The sequence below is a fragment of the Neomonachus schauinslandi genome, chromosome 2 (assembly GCF_002201575.2).
Source record: "Neomonachus schauinslandi chromosome 2, ASM220157v2, whole genome shotgun sequence".
NCBI classification, from domain to species: domain Eukaryota; kingdom Metazoa; phylum Chordata; class Mammalia; order Carnivora; family Phocidae; genus Neomonachus; species Neomonachus schauinslandi.
In genome coordinates, this window is record NC_058404.1 from 72,144,390 (window position 1) to 72,171,652 (window position 27,263).

At 35.4% G+C, this 27,263-nt stretch overlaps 1 non-coding gene across 1 annotated transcript; it reads left to right on the forward strand.

Annotated features, from left to right (window-relative positions):
* Positions 1-429: 429 nt before the first annotated feature.
* On the forward strand, positions 430-571 carry LOC123324093. The gene has a single exon (XR_006539606.1). It is a non-coding gene; the product is annotated as a U4 spliceosomal RNA (small nuclear RNA).
* The last annotated feature ends 26,692 nt before the right edge of the window (positions 572-27,263 follow it).

The window sequence follows — 27,263 nt, forward strand, 5'->3', positions numbered from 1 at the left end:
AAGGCTGAAACTTAACCAGAACAGAGAAGAAATACCACCACTCACCACCAACAAACAAACAAGCTTCAAGTACCAACAGTGTGCAAAGATACCTTCTCTTGAGATACAGTGACAAGGGAATACCTCAAGCTGAGAGTCACATGGGTATTGTAATAAATCAATTCTCATTCTAAACACAAGGTATCACTATAGGAATTCAAAGTGTGAGTTGAATTTAACCACAGCAACAGAAAGCCTCCAGTCTAGCCCACTTCTAACTCAAACCCATATATTAAAAACCTAGCAGATGGACAAGTGTGCCCATTTCCAGGCCGAATAAATATGTATGAAAAAATGCACTCTCAGGAAACAAAGCATTCATCAGATCCAAACTCAGATATGACAGAGATGTTGGAACTATGTGAGAGGGAATTTAAAATAATTATGACTAGCTTTGCGCAGTGGCAGTATCGTAGCCAATGAGGTTTATCTGAGGCACGATTATTGCTAATTAAAATAATTATGACTAATATTTATGGCTTTAATGAAAATGGTAGACATATGAATGTCAATGAAACCAAAGTCAAGTGGTTAATTTCAGCAGAGAGATGGAACATTAAGACATGATTAAATGGAAATATTATAAATGAGAAAAATAGCAGTAAAGATAAAGAACACCTTTCATGTGCTCATGAGTACACTCAACACATCCAAAGAAGACATAAGTGAACTTGAAGATAGGAAAACAGAAATTACCCAAACTGAGGCACAAAGAGAAAAAAGAGTGAAACAAAAATAGAACAGAGCATCTCTGCACCAGGACAACATCAAACAGTATAACATATGCATAGTTGGCATCCCAGGAGGCAAAGAGAGAGAGAACTTGGCAAAAGAAATCTTTTTAAAAATAATGGCCAAGAATTTTCTAAAATTGACACACGCCCAGCAGCAGATCCAAAAACTCAGAGACCAACAAACAGGAAAATACCAAAAGGCAAAAAGCAAACAAAACAAAATATAAGCACATACATAAGCATATCATATTCAAATGAGTGAAAACAGAAGTCAGAGTGAAAATTTTGGTGACAGAAATAAAAGGTACAGAGGATAGATACAGAGGAACAAATTTGAAAATTGCAGCTGAGTTTTTATGAGAAACCATGAAACAATGCAACAATATCTTTAATGTACTGAAGAATAAAACAAAACTATTAATCCAAGTTTCTATAGTCAGTAAAAATATCTTTCAAAGAGAAAGGAGATTTTATATATACGTGAAATATATAACTGAGAGAATTCACCACCAGCAGACACACTCTGTAAGAAATGTTTAATAAAGTCTTCCAAGGAGAAGGAACATGCTGGAACAGGAAGTTGGACCTACAAAAGAAATGTAGAAGACTGGCCTGGAATAAAGGTAAATTACACTTTTATTTCTTAGGTTAAACAAATCCAAAAAATAACAGACAGCATAAAGCAGAAATAACAGCAATATAGTTTGTACTCCCAGCACACAAAAAATAAAATAAATGACCTTAATAACACAAAGGATGGGAGAGAAGAATCGGGAATATACTGTTGTAGATCTTCATGCTACATGCAAAGTGGTATAATATTTGCATTTCTCTGATTATTTAAGGAATTATAAGTTCTAGGACAATAAATAATACATCAATGCTAGAGATAAGATGGAATCATAAAAAAATCTCAGTGAAACAAAAGTAAGACAAAAGAAGTGTAATAATGGAACAAATAGGGAAAGATCAAGTAGGGAGATAGCTCTCAGCTGTTCCAGACACCAGCCCTTGCGTCAACACAACTCAGGACCCAGACGTTACACAGCAAAGACCAGCCACACTCTTTGTGTGTCTTGTTCAAATTTCTGACCAAAAGAATTATGAGATGGAATAATACCAAATTGTCATTTTAAGCCATTATGTTTTGGATTATTACATAGCAATAAATAATACAGAGGGGAATTATGAAATCACAAGAAATGAAAATCTATCCAAATTAGCCAAATAAAAATATCTTTTTGACATTTTTTGATATTTTGATAAGGAGGTAGGGGTATCTCAAACACTTAATTTTTATTATAAATGTTTGATTGAAACTGGATCTTTTTTTTTTAAGATTTCATTTACTAATTTGTCAGAGAAAGAGAGAGAGATCGAGAGAGAGCACAAGCAGGGGGAGGGGCAGAGGCAGAGGGAGAAGCAGACTCCCTGCTCAGCAGGGAACCTGATGTGAGACTCCATCCCAGGGCCCTGGGATCATGACTTGAGCTGAAGGCAGATGCTTAACCGACTGAGCCACCCAGCCATCGCTCAAACAATTTTAAGAAACAGAGTTATGCCTTGCATATCATCCAAAGTGCTCAGTCAGCAACCTGCCTTGTAACTCTGTCTGGTGCCACACGGACCCTCTGTATACACAGTTATTACACAGACCTTTCAGCCACATTGTCATTGCCACTGACTGCTTTGTGGAGAGTAAGTATAAAAAGATAGTAAAGACACAAGGTTGATATCTGTGAGGAACAGGGAAGACTGAATCAAGGATAGTAGTTCAGAGGCTTAGGTCTTGGCTAAAATGATCAAAATCCCAGCTACTCTATTTTCCAGTTGTGAGGCAAATTTCTTAACCTGGCTAAGCCTCACTCTTCATATAATCATTTGGGATAATAATAATTTATAGATATACTTTAAGGTTCAAATGAAATAATGTTAATAATGTCCCTGGTTCTCATATAAACTATTATTATTCTAGGGCTTTTGGGATAACTGGATAGACAGTGGGTTTAATTCACTGAGACATAAGAAGAAAAACAAGAAGAATGAATTTTGAGGGGGGATGTGATATTGTAATTTGTAAGAAATATATATTTGGTCTTTGTTTCTCATACAGAGCTTCTAAAACCCTTGGAATTTCCTTGGTGATGAGAGCAGCAAAGGTTTGTTATGTTAATGAGGTGACTTTTGGATTCCACCTGATGATGGATGTTGGTTTGGAGGAGAATCAACAAGTGATCAGAGGGTTGGAACTTTCAGCCCCCCTCTCCCACCTCCTTGGAGGAGAAAGGAGCTAGAGAATGAGTTCAATCACCAACGGCCCATGATTTAATCAATCATGCCACTGTAATGAAGCCTCCATAAAACCCCAAAGGGCAGAGTTTGGAGAGCTTCCATGTGGGTGAACACGTGGAGATTCAGGGAGAGCAGAGTGCTAAGAGAAAGCATGGAAGCTCTGTGCCCTTTCCCCATACCTTGCCCTATGCATCTCTTCCATGTTGCTGTTCCTGAGTTATATCTTTTTTTAATCTTTATTTTTTAAATTTAAATTCAATTAGCCAACATAAAGTACATATTTAGTTTCAGCTGTAGTGTTCAATAATTTATTAGTTGCATATAACACCCAGTGCTCATCACATCACATCTTTTTTTAATAAACTAGTAATCTAGTAAGTAAAATACTTCTCTGAGTTCTGGAAGCCTCTCAAGCAAATTAATTGAACCTGAGGAGGGAGTCATGGGAACCTCTGATCTATAGGCCATCAGACGCACAGATGTTACTGGCACTTGAAGTGGGGAGCAGGCAGTCTTGTAGAACCAAGCCATCAACTTATGGAATCTGGTGCTATCTCTAGGTAGTCAGAATGGACTTGAATTGTAGGACGCTTAGCTGCTGTCAGAGAATGGCTTGTCATCGGGGGGACCCTCCCTCACATTGGAATTGGTGTCAGAACCCATTTAGTCGGCATTAGAGAAGTGGGATTTGCTAGTATGGCCCTGGCTCATGGAAACCTGTGATTTGGGAAAAGAAAGGATGAAAGTGGGGGGTATGAAGAACCTTTGATTCCTGGGTGGCTGGGTGGTCACCATGGCATGGAGCGACAGCTATGCCTCACTCAGTTACTACAGGTAAAAGTTATTAATGGAATTCAGAGATGGATCCAACTCCCAGGGAGCTGGTTCACTTGATGCATAAGGAAACACACAATAATCAGAAAAAGGCAAAATATACAATCCCTGGATTGTTGCTATCTGTATTAGCTGAGACAAAAGTGAAAGAAAGTGCTGGGTTGGGACTTGAAGCTAAATGAAGGTAAGATTTGGGCCAATCTGAGTTTTGGCCGTTAGCCTTAAAGTTGCCTAGAAGGGGAAAATTGTACAGGGACAACCAAAAATACCTCTAAGACCTCTGGTTACCAAGAAGATAGTACATGTGGGGAAAGGGCAAAACCAAGAAACTGTTGAAACAAGGGGATCTAGTATGAAGGAGTTGTTTCATTTTGTGGATCAGTATCACCAGCTCCCTGAGAAACCTTTACTGAGATGAATTTAGGAGTGACTAATTTGGGAAGAGTGTCTGATATTGAATGCTGCAGAGTAAGAGCATATTTGGGTTGATGGAGGACCCACAGCTCACTGTGGAATAATCATAAATGGCTGGATGTGCTCCTGAGGGAGCAGCCAGCCTGGTGGACTGGATAAAAGCCACTGTAAGGTCTGTTTATCCTGAGAAGGGGAACTGTCCTTTGTGAATGCCAAATGGAACGCCCCAGATGAAACAGCTGATATGCTTTGTATGCGAGCCATGTGGGACTGGCTTTATGATGATTGGGATATTCACCCTCAGAATATGACTCACCACCCAGACCATGGTAAACACTATGGTTAAGGAAAACTCCTTTCACATGGGCACCCCATATAACTTTATTGTTGCAAAACCAAAAGAATAGTTCTGGAGGCTTTATGGAATTTGCTGTCTCAGCCTGCCCTCATGGGTCTTACAAATGCTGACAAAAACATCCAGTTAATTAATAAGAGAATTAGGAAGAGGCAGAGGGGAGAGTCAAGAAACTTGTCCAAGCAAGGTGAAAATTTTTAAACAGTTATTAACAAATAAAGAGGAAACAGAGAGGGAAGCATCACGGGACTTGTCCCAGCAGGGCAGAAATCTTTAGATGCTTATTAAGGAATCGAATGAATAAAATGAACATTGACAGGGTTAAAACAAGGGTATTAACACAGCACAACCTAAAGTTTGGTGGGTCAAAGGATCCTTTGGGGATCCTTCGGGATTGTTCCCCCGGCATTAAAGGGCCCCAAACAAGTCAGCTCTGTTTGGAGAAATTTAAAAAGCCAGAAAGATTTTCATGAAAGACTTGACCAACATCTCTTGTGGCAGTAGTTAGGCAGATTAATCAGGTTTAAGATTGACAAAAGAGCCAGGCTCTCTTGGTTCCATCCCTTACTGGGCACACAAAGCCTTTTGCACAAGTGTGGTAAAATGTCACTGGGTGGAGAAGTTCCCAGGATGCTTTGATACCCAAATCCCATGAAGTGGTATCAAAATCCATTGCTGAAGTCCTAACTTGGGCTACCCTTAAATTGAAAGAAAAAAAATGTAATGCGCTGATAGGATTATAAAAGTTGGAATGTTTAAGCCGGTTTTACGTGAAGAAGTTGTGTGTCCTTTACCTGCATGCTTTATGGGAATGGGTATTATATCTGGCCCTGGGGAACACTCCCCCCTACTTAGTATTATAAAACCAAAACCTGTTGATGAAGTCCAAAGAAAGCTACAGTTAGGAATGTAATGGCTAATAAAATCAAGTTTAAATTAAGATTTGTTTGAACAGATTTTATGTGAAAAGGTTGCTTCTTTTTTTACCTCATTGTATTTGGGGGATAGACATTGTGTCTGACTGGAGAACGTTTCCCCTACCTCGTATTGTAAAACAGAAGGCATGTAAGTCGGCCCTTTATGCGATATTAATTGAACATGCTACATGAGAACGAGTAAGATTTCCTGAGCCCACGTGGTCTGAAATAGAACTAGAATGCTGGGAGAGACAAATTCTCTGTGCAATAGCCCTATGTGGAGTATTGACCGGGGCTTATAGCAAGGGTTATATCTTTTTATAATAAACCAGTAATCTAATAAGTAAAATGTTTCCCAGAGTTCTGTGAGCCACTCTAGCAAATTAATGGAACTCAACGAGGGGGTCATGGGAAACTTTGCTTTACAGCCGGGGGTCAGAAGTACAGGGAATAACCTGACTGGCATCTAAGGGGGGTTGTGGGGATAGTCTTGTAAAACTGTGGAATCTGAAACTATTTCCAGGTAAATAGTCAGAATTAATTTCAATTCTAGGATACCCAGCTGGTGTCAAAGAATTGTTTCTTGGGGTGGTCAACCTACCGCTCCACCACTGCCTTGGAATTGGTACTAAACCCTACTGAATATTGTCAAAGCTTTGTAAAAATTATTATTCAGGGAATGTGTGGAGGTGGATCTCATTGGTGGCCTGGCACTAGATTTCAGCAAATTAGGGCAATGAAGTGCAAAGCATCCTGATGATCATGCAAATCACCAGTACACTGGTGTCTCACACCCCTTCCCCCAGGGTGGTCACCTCCAAAGTCTAACCAGCTTATCTCAAGTGCCTTCAATGTTGGGAGGGGAGTGCTGCTTATCATTGGTATTCCGAAGGTGGTTCAGGGTAATGCTCAGCACAACTGACAGTTCATAGCCAGACAAAACCTACATAGATCACCTTGCTAAGGCCTTCACATAAGTCGTGCAGTGATTTGCTGAGATGACAAATGCAGAAAGGCATGTAACAGATAGATGGTTGTCCTATCACATAATATCCGAATAAGGACGACAAACCAGACTTAGAAACTTCTCAATAGAATTATTTTTAATAAGGAAAGTGAGGAAGGTAGAGCAGACTTCTATTATGACAAAGAAGGAATTGGTGAAGTTAAGAACTTTGGAGCTGCCGATACAATGGCACAATATTATCTTCTTGGATCTTACATAATCAGTGGCTAGAGATGGAGGGGATAGTCTCTTCCCCTTGACCCCAGAAGGTGAATACCAGAACAAAATCGATGCTCCACTGGCAAGAGTAGTGGAGTGGAGAGTATGGCTGTTGGAATAGAACAAACCATGTATGCCTAAAGTATGAAGCAAGATGACATACATGAAAAACACCTCTAACTTGGAATGGCTGGAGGATTGTGAAGGAACGGATTGAATACAATCTTTAAGCAGTTTGCTAGGGGTGCCTGGGTGGCTCAGTCGGTTAAACATCTGCCTTCGGCTCAGGGTCCTGGGATCAAGTCCAGTGTCGGGCTCCCTCCTCAGCGAGGAGTCTGCTTCTCCGTCTCCCCCTGCCTGCCACTCCCCCTGCTTGTGCTCTCTCTCCCTCTCTGTGAAATAAATAAATAAAATCTTAAAAAAAAAAGGTTTGATAATGATCAGATTATAAAGAGCTATATATGAATCATATTAAGTAATTTGCTTTTGTTGCCTGTTCTTTTGTGTCGTATTTAAGAATTTATTGCCTAGGCCAGTGTTATAAAGCTTTTCCCCTATCTTTTCTTCTAAGAGCTTTATAGTTTCAGGTCTTACCTTTAAGTCTTTAATTCATACAGAGTTTATTTTTGTGTATGGTATAAGAAAACGGTCCAATTTTTTTTCTTTTTTTCGATGTGGAGATCCAGTTTTCCCAGCACCATGTGTTGAGGACACCACCCTTTCACCATTATGTATTCTTGGTACTCTTGGGAAGGTCAGTTCATTGTATATGCATGGGTTTATTTCTGGGTCTCTATTCTGTTCTATTGATCTATATGTTTGCCTTCATAAAATACCATACTGTTTGAATTACTGTAGCTTTGTAATATATTTTGAAACCAGGAAGTATCTTGCCTCTAGCTTTGTTCTTCTTTTTCAAGATTGTTTTGACTATTTAGGGTCCTTTGTGGTTCCATGTGAATTTTAGAATTGTTTTACCTATTTCTGTAAAAAAATGCTATTGTGATTTAGATAGGGATTGCCCTCAATCTGCAGATTGATCATGCTAGTATTATGGATATTTTAACAACAGTAAGTCTTTCAATTCACAAGCATGAAATATTCTTCCATTTCTTTGTGTCTTTAATTTCGTTCATCAATGATTTGTAGTTTTCAGTGTTTACATGTTTTATCTCTAAGTTTATATTTAAGTATTTTATTCTTTGGTGATGTATTGTAAGTGGGATGGCTTTTTAAATTTCTTTTTCAAATAATTCATTTTTAGTGTATAGAAACACAACTGATTTTTTGTATGTTGATTTTGTATCCTGCAACCTTACTGAATTCATTTATTTATTCTAACAGTTTTTTTTGTTTTTTTTTTTTTTGTTTTTTTTTTTTGTGGAGTCTCTAGGTTCCAGCAATACCATTCCTGGATATTTATTCAAAAGAAGTGAAATCAGGATCCTTCCCTTACATAGGGCTAAATTTGAGTGGGCCTTAATCTGGTTACTTTAACACTATCTTGGCAAAGTATGGAACATGCATTAGAGTGGGACAAGGTCCACTTAGAAAGGAGTTTCAGTGCTCCTCACCTAAGCAAAAACTGAAGCAGGGGTGGTAGTGATGAAGACAGATGGACTCTTGGAAGGATTTTTTATTGTAGAAGATGGGAGAATCCAGGGTAACTCTATAGTCTGAGCTAGGGGTTGAATGCCAGTACTATTCAACACTATAGTAAATACAACCAAGAGGAAAAGACTTGTGACGGAAGATAGGGTTTTGAATTTCCTGAGAACAAGAAGGAAAGGTTGACAAAATTTGGAAATTCTCTATGCCACCTCTGGATGTCTTGTACCAATCCATATCTTTCGTGCCTATCACAGGCCATTACACTTAGCTGAGGTTGATTAGTTATTTCATAATGAAATCTGACAAAACTGGTTATTTGAAGCTGAATTGTTATTAGTTAGAACCCGATAGAAAGTGGTTAACTTTGAAGGCATGGTTTCTAACCATTTTATGTGTGAAGATTTCTTCATGTGATCTAAATAAAGTTATGAATCTCACTGGAGTAAAATTATGCTTTTAGGATGTGTTGATAAAATGCCTAATGACAAAATGCTACCCTGAATCTTTATTAACCAAAACAGAATCTTATGCATTTAAAATAGAAGACTGCATTTGTGTATGCCATGCATTCTTTATTAGAATAATCAACAATGATTTGTGTACACATGGAGTCATAGACCTCTTGAAATAACTCCAAGGACCCAGGAGGCCTCAGCACACCATGTAGTGCTTGATTTGGTTTAATTATCACATTGTAGAAATTAAAGCAGGAAAATCTTAGGAAGTCAGATAGGACCATCTAACTTCTAATGATTGAAATACTCTATAAACTTCAAAACTCAGCCCCTTTTAAATCTTTTTAATCAATGTAATTTTGACATTTCATTGGGAAGAATGTTTCTCCTTATAAAAACCCATATATAATGATCCTGATAACCCAGAGTTTTCTTGAATCCAGGCTAAATCTCTGTTACAGTGATTTTCTCTTAAACCGATTTTAGCATTTTATTAATCTCTGGGGTTACTTGTTTTCAGTGCCTTACCCTGTAAAATGATCTGATCTCAACACCATGCTCAATCTGGGCTACATATATTTCCATACAATTCTAATTTTCTTTCATTACTATAAGCATAAAGTTTTTAAATCCTTGAACTATTGATGCAAGACTCACTTTCTCATTATTAAGTCCTTATTAATCCTATATACTGGTGCTGATACCTAATCAGTACATAAAATATTCATTCTCTAACTTAACAATTAACTGGAACTGCCCAAAATGTGTTACTAGATAGTGTTACAGAGATATCTGGGTCAATAGATAGTATAATTGCGAAAGTGAATTCTAATTCAGCTACTAGGTACACATATTAACCTGCCCCTCCCAATGCTACTTAATCTTTAAATTCACTACTATATAACAAATTCTGAATAAAGTCCTTTTTAAAAACTCACCTTATTTGATAGTCTATAGTTCAGGTAACCTTTTTCACATGTAGATGTAGGGCATACATGATTTATAAAGCCAATGGAATTAAATAAGTAATTTTTTTCTAACGGTTCTAATGGGACAACTATGACAGCATCTTGATGATCTGGATAGCTCAAGTCTTGCTATTTCATTGACCTTTACAATCTAGGTTATAGCAACCTTCATTCTGCAAGAAATTCTATTAGCAAAGCATATGCTTGTATTTGAGGAAATGTTTACAAATATCAGACTCCTTTTAGGGAGTATATAAAGCAACATAAACTAGTTACTTTGGTGAAATTAATGCAATTATAGCCATTAGAAAAAAAATTTGCTTCTTTAATTCCATTGGCTTTATAAATCATGTATGCCCTACTTCTACTTGAGCTTTCCAGATCATCAAGATGCTGTCTTGTTTGAAAGTACAGCCTCTTTCTTGATTAAAACTCTCCACAGTGTAGGCATAGAGGGAACATACCTCAATATCATAAAAGCCATCTACGAAAAGCCCACAGCAAATATCATTTTCAATGGGGAAAAACTGAGAGGTTTTCCCCTACGGTCAGGAACATGGCAGGGATGTTCACTATCACCACTGCAGTTCAACATGGTACTAGAATTCCTAGCCTCAGCAATCAGACAACAACAAGAAATAAAAGGCATCCAAATCAGTAAGGAAAAAGTCAAACTCTCACTCTTCACAGATGACATGATATTCTATGTGGAAAACCCAAAAGACTCCACCCCACAATTGCTAGAACTCATACAGCAAAGTGGCAAGATATAAAATCAATGCACAGAATTCAGTTGTATTTCTATACACTAACAATGAGACAGAAGAAAGAGAAATTAAGGCGTCAATCCCAATTACAATTGCACCCAAAACATAAGATACCTAGGAATAAACCTAACCAAAGGGGCAAAGGATCTGTACTCAGAAAACTATAGAGCACACATGAAAGAAATTGAGGAAGACACAAAGAAATGGAAAAATGTTCCATGCTTATGGATTGGAAGAACAAATATTGTTAATATGTCTATGCGACCTAAAGCAATCTATACATCCAATGCAATCCCCATCAAAATACCCTCCACTTTTTTCAAAGAAATGGAACAAATACTCCTAAAATTTGTATGGAACCAGAAAAGACCCCGCATAGCCAGAGGAATGTTGAAAAAGAAAAGCAAACCTGGCGGCATCACAATTCCGGACTTCCAGCTCTATTACAAAGCTGTCATCATCAAGACAGTATGGTACTGGCACAAAAACTGACACATAGATCAATGGAACAGAATAGAGAACCCAGAAATGAACCCTCTACTCTCTGGTCAAATAATCTTTGACAAAGCAGGAAAGAATATCCAATGGCAAAAAGACAGTCTCTTCAACAAATGGTGTTGGGAAAATTGGAGAGTCACATGCAGAAGAATGAAGAATTTCCCTACACCATGCACAAAAATAGACTTAAAATGGATGAAAGACCTAACTGTGAGACAGGAATCCATCAAAATCTTAGAGGAGAACACAGGCAGCAACTTCTTTGACCTCGGCTGGAGCAACTTCTTGCTACACGTGTCTCCAAAGGCAATGGAAACAAAAGCAAAAATGAACAACTGGGATTTAATCAGGATAAAAAGCTTTTGCACAGCAAAGGAAACAATCAACAAAACTAAAAGGCAACCTATGGAATGGGAGAAGATATTCACAAATGACATATCAGATAAAGGGCTAGTATCCAAAATCTATAAAGAACTTACCAAATTCAAACTTAACAAAAAACAAAAAATCCAGTCAAGAAATGGGCAGAAGACATGAACAGACATTTCTCCAAAGCAGACATACAAATGGCCAACAGATGCTTGAAAGAGTCCTCAACATCACTCAGCATCAGGGAAATCCAAATCAAAACCTCAATGAGATACCACCTCACACCAGTCAGAATGGCTAAAATTAACAAGTCAAGAAACGACAGATATTGTCAAGGATGCAGAGAAAGAGGAACCCTCCTACGCTGTTGATGGGAATGCAAGCTGGTGCAGCCACTCTGGAAAACAGTACGGAGGTCCTCAAAAAGTTGAAAATAGAGCTACCCTATGACCCAGCAATTGCACTACTGGGTATTTACCCCAAAGATACAAATGTAGTGATCCGAAGGGGCACATGCACCCCAGTGTTTATGGCAGCAATGTCCACAATAGCCAAACTATGGAAAGAACCCAAATGTCCATCAACAGATGAATGGATAAAGAAGAGGTGGTATATATACACAATGGAATACTACTCAACCGTCAAAAAAATGAGATCTTGCCATTTGCAATGACATGGATGGAACTAGAGGGTATTATGCTAAGTGAAATAAGTCAATCAGAGAAAGACAATTATCATATGATCTCATTCATGTGTGGAACTTAAGAAAGAAAACAGAAGATCATAGGGGAAGAAAGGAAAAAATAAAACATGATGAAACCAGAGAGGGAGACAAATCATAAGAGACTCTTAATATAGGAAACAAACTGAGGGATGGTGGAGGGGAGGTAGGTGGGGAATGCGGTAACTGGGTGATGGGCATTAAGGAGGGCATGTGATGTAATGAGCACTGAGTATTATATAAGACTGATGAATCACTGACCTCTACCTCTGAAACCAATAATACAGTATGTTAATTAATTGAACTTAAATTTAAAAAATTAAAAATAAATAAAACATTAAATTAAAATTAAAAACAAAAACAAAACAAAAAGATGCTGTCTTGTTTGGAAAGCATTACAGCAACCTCTTGCTCACGTTAAGATTCTGGGCACCCAGGGAAGCTGTGCTACATCTGCTCCTGTTCTGTTGTATCTTCAACTAAATACATTTGTAACGTAGTCTCTGTGTATATATGTTTCCTTCCCAGAAATCTATAATCTCCTGAAAAACCAAATTATTCCTATACTATTTGTTACAAAATTCATTCCCTGTCACTGATTTGAAATCCCACATTTATCAAATATTAAATGTAATAAGGTCTTTCACTGGACCCTCTACAATTTCCACTGACACCTCAGCCTATTAATTTGTTAATATATAATAGTTTTAAATGGTATAGCTTCATACAATATTTAATATCTGATGGGAAAAGGCCTTTGTCATTCTTTTTCATAAAATTTCAGGTTACTAATGTTTCATTTTCCAAATGAAATTTAAAATTGTTATCAAATTCCTCCAATCTAATTGGAATTTAATATCCTTACAGTTTTGTGTATTTTTCTGTATGAGGAAAATATATCTTTATTTAAAAATTTATTCAATTCCTCCTGTAGAATTTTCAAATGTTCTTTATATAGTTCCTATATGACATTTAACATATTAATAGGCTATTTGTTTTTGATGCTTTTTTTCTCTTTTCTCTTTTAGTTATATACTAGTTACATTATTATATTATTATTATATTAGTATTACATTTAGCAAAATTAATGGGTTTTTGTACTAAATCTGTACCAAATAATTGTTTGTCTCTTCTTTCTTTATGTTAACTGTCTGGGGTTTATGAATATAATTATATTGTCTACAAATAAAACTATTTTCGCTCTTCTTTTTCATTGTCTACTTGATTTTACCTTTTGCTGGCTAATTTCATAGCTAGTACATTCAGAATAATGTTAAAATTAGTGTTCTTCCATGTCTTATTCCTAACCATAATGAAAATATTTTTAGCATCATAAGGTTAATCATGATCCTAGAATTTTATTTGAAATAAAGATTTTTAATTTTTAATTTTTTTAATGTAAGTATTCTAAATGCTAAAATCCATTCAAATCCTGTAGTACATTAAAATAATAATGCACCATGACCAAATGGCATTTTTCCAGACATGTTTCCAAATTGGAAACCTTTAATATTAACATTGTAGAACACTAATATCCAATGACAATAGCCATGATACTACCATAGCAGATGCTAGAAAGGCACCTAACAAAATTGCACAAATATTCTTCATTTTTCAAAATTTCAAATACTTGTAACCAATGTTGTGCTAGTTTTGAAAAAAGAAAAAATACAAAGGCTCTTCTTTTGTTCATTGTATCATGAAGCCTTGTTTGAATTCACTTGTGAAACCATCTGGGGCCTTGGCAGGAATGGGATTCACAATCAGTAGGGCGAAGGCACTGGTGAATCAAAATGGACACAGGCTTGTACTCTATAACTATGGGGACACATCTACTACAATAAAAGCTTTTCTGGGTGGCTGGAGGGTAGAGAATGGCTCTCTGTTAACTTCCTCAGATTTTTCCCACCTTCAGCCTATTGATTTGTGTTTTGATCCTATATCATTATTGAGGTAAATGTTGGCAATGAATATTTGCTAGAGTACCATCCTTTTCATTTTTTCATATTTATTTGCATGTAAAGTCATGCATGAAAAGTATTCTTGGAAAGATATTTTAATATAAGGATATCTATATCTAATTGAGGTTTTAGCCAAAGATCATTTCTTGATACTATTTGTTATTTTGCTTTTTTTCTATTAATTTTGTTCTGATATTATTATTATTATCATTATTGTTATTGCAATTATTATTATTATCATCATCTCCTTCATTCTGGTAACTTAGGTTTAATTTTTTTCTAATTTCTTGGGTTGAATTCTTAGATTACTTCTTTTCATTTGTTCTTTACTTTCTATTTTCTGTTACTATATATATATTTAAAAATTTTAATTTTAGTTAATTCAGAAAAATCTGGAAAGTACACATGAAATAAATGACTAAAACATTCAGAAGTTATAGACAGCTACCTTTAATATTTTGAGGTATACTACCCAGATAATCTTTTTACACTCATCTAAATTGTAAGTAGGTATGATCATATCATCATACTGTCTTGTAACCAGAAATTTACCTTAACAATCAAATAATAAACACTTTATCTTCAGACACACACATACACACACACACACCCCATAATAATCACCATTATCATTATTTTTAGTGACTCCAGATAATTTTATTTAAGCTATACTCCTTATGTGAACAAGGAATTACTTTCAAGGTTTCACCTTCACTTAAAAAAATACATGGATCTTTATGATCAAATCATTTTCCTATCTCCCTACTATCTTTTTCCTTTCCCATCCTACTTCCAGTAGCTAAACAATGTTAATAATCTAGTTATATCTTGAAATGAATATTTAAATATGTTTGTGTGCATTTGCTTTAGACATCTCTCAATTAATAACACATCATAGAAATTCTTACAGTTCATCAGTTATGCATAAAACACATTTTACTTAATAGTTGCATAATATACTATGGCTGACTGTATTATAATCTATTTGATCATTTTTCCTAATTATGGATATTAGAACAGTTTCCAGTTTTTGGCCACTTCAAATATATTTTCATGTAGCCTTCTATAATGCTGCTTTTTTCCCCACAGAACAGATTCTCAAAGGTGGGTTGTTGGTTCAAATTTTGTATTTATATTAAATTTTAATAGCAATTGCTAGGTTGCTTTCCAAAATGATTGTAGCAATTGGTATTTCCTTCATCAATGCAAGATGCGCCTAATTTTCCTAATCTCACCAGCACTGAATGTTGGCAGCTTTGAAACATTTTGACTGCTTGGTGAAGTCTAACTGTGTGCACATACAATCAAGCAACAAAACATTAAAAGCATTCCAGAAACCCCCCTTTTGCCCTCTACCAGTAACTACCTCAGCACCAAGGTAGCCATTATCTTCACTTCTAACAATACAGATTCATTTTGACTATTTATTAACTTTGTAGAAAAGTACTTATATGGTATGTAATCCACTGTGTTTGGCTTCATATGTTACTGTAATGTTTATGAAATTCATTCCTATTGTTACATGTAGCAAGAGTTTATTCCTTCTGACACAAGGAAACTTTTGGAAGTAATGGATGTGTTTATTACTTTGATTGCAGTGATGGTAGCATGGATGTGTGCAATGTCCAAATTCATCAAATTGTATAAATTAAATATAAGCAGTTTTGTGTATCAATACTACCTCAGTAAAGCTGAAAAATTGCTCTCTAGTCCTTCATTCCATGAATATATAACTATTTATCTAATCCACTGTCAATGTATACTTAGGTTACATCTCAACTTTCAGCTATTATAAATGTTGCATATGAACACATGAACATTCTTGTGCATGTGTATGGTGAACACACACATACATTTCTTTTGGGTACATAAGTAGAAATGGAATTCCTTGGTAGTAGAGTAGGACTAGTCAGTTATGGTAAAAATTGCCAAACAGTTTTTTTGAGTGGCTTAACCAGTTTATATTCCCGTCATGCAAGTTGCTCTAAATCCTCCAGTTAACATAGGTATTTTCTTTCCTTTCATTTTAGCTATTTGGTGATGTGTAGCTGTACCACATTGTTTAAATTTTATTTCTTTTTTTTTTTTTTTAAAGATTTTATTTATTTATTTGAGACAGAGAGAATGAGATACAGAGAGCATGAGAGGGAGGAGGGTCAGAGGGAGAAGCAGACTCCCTGCCGAGCAGGGAGCCCGATGCGGGACTCGATCCAGGGACTCCAGGATCATGACCTGAGCCGAAGGCAGTCGCTTAACCAACTGAGCCACCCAGGCACCCTAAATTTTATTTCTTTTATCTTTCATGGTGGGGAGTCAACATTTATGGTCTAAAATTGATAAGAGATAGTAGTATGAAAACACTAGAAATCTTAAAAACAGTATATAAATCTTAGAAAATATAAAAAATATAGCACACATATTACCACCATTGTCACATCACTAACTACAACCTCAACCACCAAATCAAGGGAAGCCTGGATGATATGGTTGTAGTAAAAAACAAGGAGGACATTCAACGTAGAAAAATGTCTAACATAGAAGAATTAATGAGTTAGCATATCTGCAAATCAATTGATATAAAAGAGATAAACTCAATTAAAAAATAATGAGACTAATATGGGATTAAAATCAAAACCCAATCATATGCTGAACAAAATAAACATGTTTCAAAGAGCGAAATAGAGATATTAAAAGTAAAAAAAGATGGGCAAAGATGTGACAAGAAAATAAAAATTAAATGAAAACAAGTTTTGTAATATTATGACCAGAGAAAGCAAATTCAAGGCAAAAATAGAGATTCAACTGTCATAGTAGGGGGCGGCACAAAGTAAAGCAATATCAAAATTAATTTTGAAGAACCTATAAAATATTCAAGAGATCAAGATAAAAATTAGTCATAAAATGTTCATAGGAAATTTTTAATTCTCTCAATCAGGGAGATATAAAGTAGGTGAAATAAAAAGTAGAAGATGAAAATTATATACTTCATAATATTGATTTTTTTTTAAAGATTTTATTTATTTATTTGAGAGAGAATGAGAGAGAGAGAACACATGAGAGGGGATAGGGTCAGAGGACGAAGCAGACCCCCCCCGCCGAGCAGGGAGCCCGATGCGGGACTCGATCCCGGGACTCCAGGATCATGACCTGAGCGGAAGGCAGTCGTTTAACCAACTGAGCCACCCAGGCGCCCAATATTGATTTTTTTAATCAGAAAAGAGTATTTTATTTTGTCACACGTTTTATATGTGTCTGTTAAGATGATTTTTTTTAGTTTGTCAATATAGTATGACAAATGACATTTATTATCTAATGTGAAATTAATAAACCCCACAAGATCATGACGTATTTTTTTTTATAAATTATTGGATACTGTTGCTAAAGTTTTGCTTAGAATATTTTTATTTATCCTCATGAAGGATATTAATCTGTCGTTTTCTTTTAAAAGATTTACCCTTACTCCCACCTTCCATCTTTTACCACTACCACATTTGGCTAGTTTATTATTAAACCTGCATATTATTTTTTAATGTGACACAAAGATACCACCTACATCCCAGTTATACCACAGATAACTGTTTAGAAAGCATACTCCTGAGCCCCGACCAAAAATCTGAATCAGAATCTGTTGAAATAAGATCTGAGAATGAACATTTTAAAAAGCATCGGAGATATATACACAGTAAAATTTGGTTATATTTATTCTATTTTTATTTATATATTTAGTTATTATATTTGAACTGTTACAGGTTGATTTAGCAGCTTTTGAAAGCATCAACTGAGGTACTATTATAATAAAATTAATTAGTGCACTTCCAGTTTTTCCTACCTTGCCTTCACATCTTCTCCCAGGTTTTGTATCATAGAATAATATCTATATTAAAAAGACTTATAATATTTGCATTCTGGGTTCTAATTATAACTTTTATATTTTGTAGAATTGCTTCTGTATTTAAAATAGTTTAATATCATACAGTTGGGTCTTGCTTTTATAGCCAATATGACAATCTCTGTCTTTTAAATTGTAGTGTTTAAACTATTTACATTTAACGTGATTGCTGATGAGATTAGATGGAAGTTATTTTGTTATTTGTTTTCTATTTTTCTCGCATGGTTTTGTTTCTCTTTTCTATCTTTGTCACCTTTTGAATTCTTGAGTATTTTTATGAATCCATATTACCTCCTTTGTTGGATTATTATCTATAACTTTTGAAAAATTTTCAGCTGTAACATCAAATATGTCTTCTTTCCTCCATTCTTTTGCTGACTCTAATTACACATATATAAGACCACTTGAAGTTGTCCCACTGATCACTGATGTTCTTTACATGTTTGTAATTTCTTTTTTCTTTTTCTGTTTCCTTTTGGATAATTTCTATTGCTATGTCTTCAAGTTCACTAATATTTTCTGCTGCAATTCCTAATTGACCTTCTATTACCTCAGACATTGTAATGTTCACCCCCAGAAATTTGGTTTGGATAATTTTTTATACTTTCACGTCTTTAAACAAAAATATTGAATATATCAAATAGTTATAATAAGTGTCTTAATGTCTTTATCTGCTGATTCTAATATCTATGTCAATTCTGGGTCAATTTAGTTTGATGTATTTTTCCTCTTACTATGGGTAATATATCCCTGCTTTTTATATGCCTGGCAATCTTGATCAGAAGAAAGAATTTGTCAATTTTACCCTGTGGAGTCCTGTATATATTTTGTAAAGCTATAAACATTTTTGAGCTGCATTTTGTAATACAGTTAAACTATTTGGAAATACTTTGTTTTTTTCAGGTTTTGCTTTTAACATTTCTTGAGAAGAACCAGAGAAGAATTGTGGTAAGAATTCCTCACTACTGAGGCAAGAACATTCTGGGTACTTTACCCAGTGCCCAGTGAATTACAAGATTTTTCAGTATAGCTGGTGGGAATATTGCTTTTTTTACCCTTCTGTGTTCTCTGGATACTATACTTTTAATACTCCAAGGTTACTTTTTTTCTACAATCTTGGATATTTTCTTAACATACAGGCAGCTCCATAAGGAAACCCTCTGTGGTTCTCTGTAGGTCTTTTCTGTGAAGCTTTCTTCTTTTTTATACTCTGACCTGCAAATTCTATCTTCCTTTTTCTCCTCCAACTTCCAACTTGATTTCCTGAATTCAAGGATTCTGCTGGATTCTATCTGTGTTCCTCTCTATGTGCCGAAACCTGGGGATTTTCTAAGGACAACAATCAGGGATAATTTTAGTACTAATCTTAAGATTTTTGCCCCTATCTCACAGGGATTATTATCTGATGTGTAATGTAAACAATTGAAATCATATAGAATATATTTTCTGATAACTAAGGTATTATATTAGAAATCAATAATAATAATATGCCTAGAAAAAGTTCCAAATATTTGAAGATTAACACACTCCCCCAATCCATAGGTCTAGAAGAAATCACAAATGAAAATAGAAAATAATGTAACTGAATAACAGTGAAAATATTATGTACCAAAATTTAGAAGGGGAATATAGCTAAAATGAATTTAAAGGAAAATTTACATATGTAAAAATTTACTTAAAAATAAGACATAAAACAATTAATTTAAGTTTTAGTTTTGAGAAGGTAGAAAAATTTCCAATTAAACCCAGAGCAAATAAAAGAAATAATAAAATAATGGCATGTATCAATGAAAATAGAAACATGAAAACAATAGAAAAAATTATCAAACCAAAGGTTAGGTTTTTGAAAAGATTAATGAAATTAGTAAACCCCTGACAGAAATAATCAAAGAGCAGGAAGAGAGAAACCTAATTATCAAAATCAAGAATTAAAGAAAGGATGTCAGTATATATCTAACAGAAATTAAAACGTTAAGGGAATATTACAGTCAATTTAATGTAAAAAAATTCAACAACTTAGATGAAAGGAACAAATTCCTTGAAAGATATATACCAAAACCAATCTAAGGAAAAAAAAAAAAGTATAGTCCAATATTTACTATAGACATTGAATTTGAAATTTAAAGAGAAGAAAATCTTCCCACAAGGAAAACTCTAAGCCTAGATGATTCCTTTGGTGAATCCTATCAAACAGTTAAGAAAGAAATAATATTAATATCAATAATATGAACTCCTTCATAAAATAGAAGAGAAGGAAACACTATCCAAAATGTTTTATGAGTCCTTAAGACTTAAGACTTAAGACCCAAATACTGATATGCAAACTTGACAGAGTTCACAAGAAAATAAATATACAGACTAATATTCCTTATGAACATAGATGCAAAAATCTTCAACCAAGTATTAGCAAAGTGATTTGAAGAATACATTAAAAAAATAATACTTCAAACTCATGTGAGAGTTATACCAGGAATGTAAGGTTGGTTTCACATTAAAGATTCAATCAATATAATTCATAACATTAAAATACAAAGGTATTTCATAGAAGGAGAGAAATTATTTGAGAAAATTCAAAAGCAATACATAATTTTAAGAAAATAACTTCAACAAACTATAACTAGAAGATAACTTCCTTAACCCGATAAAGTTATCCACCAAAAAACCTATGGTTATCATACTTAATGGGAAAATATAAAATATTTCCACCCCATCCATCCCTAGGGGTTGAAAACAAATCAAAGATACTTACTATTACCACATCTATTCACCATTTTACCAGAAGTCCTACCCAGTGCAATAATGCAATTAAGATTTGGCAAGAAGAATAAAAACTATCTTCATTCACAAAGGGCATAGGTGTTTACACAGAAAACCTTAAGGAACTTGCAAAACATTACTGGACTTAATAAGTGAAGCTTTAAGGTCTAAAAACCAAATACTAATTGTATACTAGCAATGCCTAGTTGATATCGACATTAAAAAACAATTCCAATTTCAATAGCATCTAAAAGCATAAAATACTTGATTAATTTAACAAAAGATATATATTAGCCGGCTATGCTGAAAAGAATAAAATATTAAGAGAAATTAAGGAATGCAAATAAATGAAGAGATATACCATGTTCAAATATTAAAAGACAATGTTGTTAGGAAGTCATTTCTCCTTAAACTGATCTATATAGGTAATATGACCTTAATCATAATGCCAGAGTATTTTTCTACAGAAATAGACAAGCTAGTTCTAAATTTCGTATGGAAACACAAAGACCTGAGAATAACCAAATTAATATTGCAAAAGAAGAACAAATTTGGCAGGCATAATTACCAAATTTTTAAGATATACAGAGATCAGGAGAGTGTGATATGGGTATAAGGATAAACAAATAGAGCAAATGACTAAAATAGCCAGAAATAGTTGCAAACATAAGCAGTAGAGTGATTTTTAGCAAAGATGCCAGGGCAATTCCCTGTGGCAAAATAAAGCTTTTAAACGATTGGTGTCAGGAGAATTGAAAAAATGTATGAAAAGTAAATAAACCCAAATTGAGACAAATCATGGTTGTGAGAACTAAAACTATAGTGCTTCTAGGAAAACACAAAATATCTTTCTGGCCTAGGGGTAGACTGAGATCTCTCAGAGAGAAGACAAAACAGTACTAACCTTAAAAGAAAAAATGATAAATTGAACTTGATCAAAATTAAGAACTCTTTCACAGCCTGGGAAAAGTCATTTGCAATACATGTATCTGGGAGAATATATACAATTATATATATGTGCTAATGTAAGATATATATGTATATAATATAATGTATATCTGTGTATACTAAAAAAGATAATACATCAAACTCATGTGAGAGTTATACCAGGAACGTAAGGTTGGTTTCACATTAAATATAATATACACATATATATACACACACACACACAATTTATTTATTTATTTTTAAAAGATTATTTATTTATTTATTTATTAGAGAGTGAGCAGGAGAGAAACAGCATGAGAGGGGAGAGGGTCAGAGGGAGAAGCAGGCTCCCCGCTGAGCCGGGAGCCCGACGTGGGACTCGATCCCAGGACCTTGGGATCATGACCTGAGCTGAAGGCAGTCGCTTAACCAACTGAGCCACCCAGGCGCCCCCCACACACAATTTATAAAGACCCACTAAAACTCAATAAAAAACAACAGCAAAGACTATTAAATCGAATTTTACATAATGGGTAATTGATATAAACAAACACTTCTCTAAAGAAGACATATGAATGATGAATAAGCATATCAAGAAGTGATCAACATCATTAGTCATCAGAGAAATGCAAGTCAAAAGTACATTCTACTGCAATGGAAAAAATTAGAAACAGTAACAACACCAAATGTTACAAAGTGTGGAACAACTTGGATCTCTCAAATATTTCAAGGGGGAGAGTAACCATTTGGGAAATGTATTGGCTATTTCTCATAAAGTTCACTATATATCTACTTTATGACCTAGTAATTCAGCTACTTTTTTATTTTCTTAAGGAATATAAAAATATATCTCTAAAAAAGGACTTAGGAAAGCATATTTATTGCAGGTTTACCCATAAAGGCCAAAAACTTGAAATAATCCAAACATATATCAAGAGAATGGATAAATAAATTGTGGTATACTCACACAAATGAATGTGACCCAGCAATAAAATCAGAATGAATTAATGATACATGTACCAACCTGGATGAATCTCCAAATCATTGGATTATGCAAAAGATGCTAGATTCAAAACAATACATATTCTATGGCTTCAAGTGTACAAAGTTGAAGGCGAGACAAAATTAATCTACGGTGACAAAAATCAGCATGATGGTTGCTATCAGGGTAGGGTGGAGATTGACTGGAAGTGGACATGAAGTGATGAAAAGTCTATCTCTTGATTGAGGTAAATGATCACATATGTGTATACACTTGTGAAAACTCATAGAATTATATACCTAAATCTGTGCATATTACTGTAAATTTTATTTTAATTAAAATATAAAATAGTAGGGGGTTGATTCTGAGTGCTGGGGCTGGTTGAGATTTCAGCAATGCTGCAGAAATTCAGGGAATCTTCCAGTGAGTTTGTACCCACATGATCTACTCAATGCAGACGAATAGGAGAATACTGGGGATCTTCTGCCCCATTTCTTTAGAATGTTGCTGCCCTTTCCCCTCCATCCTAACTTTTCCCTCCATGTCTTCCTCTCCCAACAGGAAAAAAAAAAAACAAAAATGACAACAACGAACACTTGGTAGAGCACTCCCTCACATACACCTACCTCATCCCTAGCTGGTAAAAAGCAGGAAACAATTATCACAAGAATTTATTATTTTAAGGCTCAGTACACTTATTATGTAATTATTTATTGAATGAACTCTCAGCTATTAAAAAATCAATAATTAAATTAAAATGTTTCCTGCTAGAGAGTTATGAGAGCTTGTAGGTGATTTTAATTTAAAAAAGTTGTTGTTGATTTCCTAAGTATACACAATCCATGTAAGGAGACGCTTATCTAAGATTTTCCACCTTGCTCCAGAACCCTTCGTTCAGCATTACAGATCCAGTGGTGCAGCCATTACTTTGCTCCTGCCTCCCTCTTGTTTCAGCATTCCTGGTTCCTGGTTTGATCCAATCCCCACCCAGATGCTGTCACTTAGTTTCATGACCTCCTTAAGACACTGCTTCCTTGGACTTAGCTGTTGCTCTGATCTTCCTCACTTCAGCTCTAAGCCTTGTCTGCTGTAGATTCACCTGTGGGCCTCTCGTGCATTATGGAATATATCACCTGCTCCGTGGAGCCCACTTGCATCACCTGTCCTTCAGGCCAGTCTCTGGCAGTGGAAAACAGAATTGGGGAGGGGGAGGATGATAGGAGAAAGAAACTATGGGAGGAACATAGGCTTGGGAATAACAGAACATATTACAAGAATTGCTGTTAATTTGTTTAATACCATGAGTTCTCCGCAAGGATGACATAATTGCACAGTCGTAAAACTATCTTTAAGAATGTGCTGGTGGAAAAGGCCCCAAATAAGCCAGAGGAAATTTGAAAAAGAAAAGCAAAGCTGGTGGCATCACAATTCCGGACTTCCAGCTCTATTACAAAGCTGTCATCATCAAGACAGTATGGTACTGGCCCCAAAACAGGCACATAGGTCAGTGGAACAGAATAGAGAGCCCAGAAATGGACCCTCAACTCTAGGGTCAACTCATCTTTGACAAAGCCGGAAAGAATGTCCAATGGAAAAAAGACAGTCTCCTCAACAAATGGTGTCGGGAAATTGGACAGCCACATGCAGAAGAATGAAACTGGACCATTTTCTTACACCACACACAAAAATAGACTCCAAATGGTTGAAAGACCTAAATGTGAGACAGGAATCCATCAAAATCCTAGAGGAGAACACAGGCAGCAACCTCTTCGACCTCAGCCACAGCAACTTCTTCCTAGAAACATCGCCAAAGGCAAGGGAAGCAAGGGCAAAAATGAATTATTGGGACTCCATCAAGATAAAAAGCTTTTGCACAGTAAAAGAAACAGTCAACAAAACCCAAAGACAACCGACAGAATGGGAGAAGATATTTGCAAATGACATATCAGATAAAGGGCTAGTATCCAATATCTATAAAGAACTTATCAAACTCAACACCCAAAGAACAAATGATCCAGTCAAGAAATGGGCAGAAGACATGAACAGACATTTCTGCAGAGAAGACATCCAAATGGCCAATAGACATATGAAATACTGCTCAACATCACTTGACATCAGGGAAATACAAATCAAAACCACAATGAGATACCACCTCACACCAGTCAGAATGGCTAAAATTAACAAGTCAGGAAATGACAGATGTTGACAAGGATGCAGAGAAAGGGGAACCCTTCTACACTGTTGGTGGGAATGCAAGCTGGTGGAGCCACTCTGGAAAAGAGTACCTAGGTTCCTCGAAAAGTTGAAAATAGAGCTACCCTATAACCCAGCAATTGCACTACTGGGTATTTACCCCAAAGATACAAATGTAGGGATCCGAAGGGGCACGTGCACCCCAATGTTTATAGCAGCAATGTCCACAATAGCCAAACTATGGAAAGAGCCTAGATGTCCATCAACAGATGAATGGATAAAAAAGATGTGGTATATATATACAATGGAATACCATGCAGCTATCAAAAAAATGAAATCTTGCCATTTGCAACGACATGGATGGAACTAGAGGGTATTATGCTAAATGAAATAAGTCCATCAAAGAAAGACGGTTATCATATGATCTCACTGATATGAGGAATTTGAGAAACAAGGCAGAGGATCATAGGGCAAGGGAGAGAAAAATGAAACAAAATGAAACCAGAGAGAGAGACAATCCATAAGAGATTCTTAATCTCAGGAAACAAACTGAGGGTTGCTGGGGTAGACTGGGGTGGAAGGGATGGAGTGGCTGGGTGATAGACATTGGGGAGGGTATGCGCTATGGTGGTGCTGTGAATTGTGTAAGACTGATAAATCACAGACTTGTACCCCTGAAACAAATAATACATTATATGTAAATAAAAAATAAAAAATTAATTAATTTAAAAAAAAAGAATGTGCTGATGGGCAAAGTGTATTTTTTTAAGGCATGGTGAATATATATCGGTACAAATGATTAGCATGAGTAACAAAACTGCTCAAAGTATATGCTCAACTATGTTTTTCATAAAAGTAGCATCACATCATAACATTGACAGTTCCAAAATTCTATCCATACTCTCTAATTATAGCCACTAAAAAAATAGCTGTTGGGAGCTGTTTTTTTTTTTTTTTTTTAAGTATAATACTCATGACTCTAATCATCTGTTTCATGCTATCTTAGAATATAATGACAAAAAATATTCACTTATTTTTTCCTTTATTTTTTGTGAGGATAATGTAGCATTTTTTAATTTAATGTGACACTACGTGTCTGTATCACAATCTGCTATGTGGTGTTTGTCAAGTAATTTGTTAAAGTGTTAAAACTTGGCAATGATTTACAAAGAAGAGTAGATTCAGAGTTAGTCATTTTCATTTACTTCCATTCAGTTACATATTCATGGACTAACAAGAAAGAGTTGGAGTTATAAATAACTTGTGAACTATCTAACCCACAGTCCATCTTCCCTATAACCTCACCCATATCTAGGAAAATCTGTGAAGTCTGTGGACATCGGACTAGTGTACCACGAAGAAAAAAGGTCAGTGATCTAACAGGTGTCTTTTATAAATCCTCACAAATCATTCTTTATACATTCATATTTCATCCCTTATCAACTTGAAAATTTTAAAGATTGTATTCTCCCTGAGATATCATTTCCTTTGATCATCCTAGTTAATCCAGAATTTATATTCTTCTGTGGTTTTTAGATCATTAAGTCTTTTTTTTTTTTTAAAGATTTTATTTATTTGAGAGAGAGAGAGACTGAGAGAGAGTGAGAGTGGCGAGCAGGAGCAGAGGAGAGGGCAGAGGCAGAGGGAGAAGCAGACTCTCCTGCTGAGCAGGGAGTCCGACATGGGGCTTGATCCCAGGACCCTGGGATCATGACCTGAGCCAAAGGCAGACGCTTAACCTACTGAGTCACCCAGGCACCCCTAATCATTAAGTCTTGATATAATTCTTTCTTCCTCCATTCCAATCAACCTACCATGGCCGGGGGCGGGGGGGAAGTTCTTTCTTTATGCTTTATTCCTCAGTTCCTCTGTACTAATGGGCCAATTTTAAAGAGTATCTTTAACCCATTGGCCTTGAAACCAGAAAAGGAAAAAAAAGATACAATCAAACTGCATCACTGTAACTCTGAAAAACCAAAAAAAAACCCCCCAAACAAAAAATAAACAAACAAACAAACACTAAGAAAGAGAGGATGAGGCTGAAACTAGAAATTACACCATCTGGGCAATTCTCAACATTGCCAAATTGTCAGACAGCAATTAGACAACATATTCTCCCTTCCATGCTCTCCCTGAACCTTATGGGATAGAAACCTAAGAACTACATTTCCCCAAATCCCTGCCAGCAAGGCTAGAGTTGTATTCCACAAATGAGAGATACTCACATGAATTTTGAAAAGCAAAAGAGAAGCAAAAGGCACTGTTGAGTCTATGGTGAGAGAAGGGGGCAGGATTATGGGCTTAGCAGGAGACAATAAGATTTTTTTAATTGAAATCTCGTTGACACATATTACA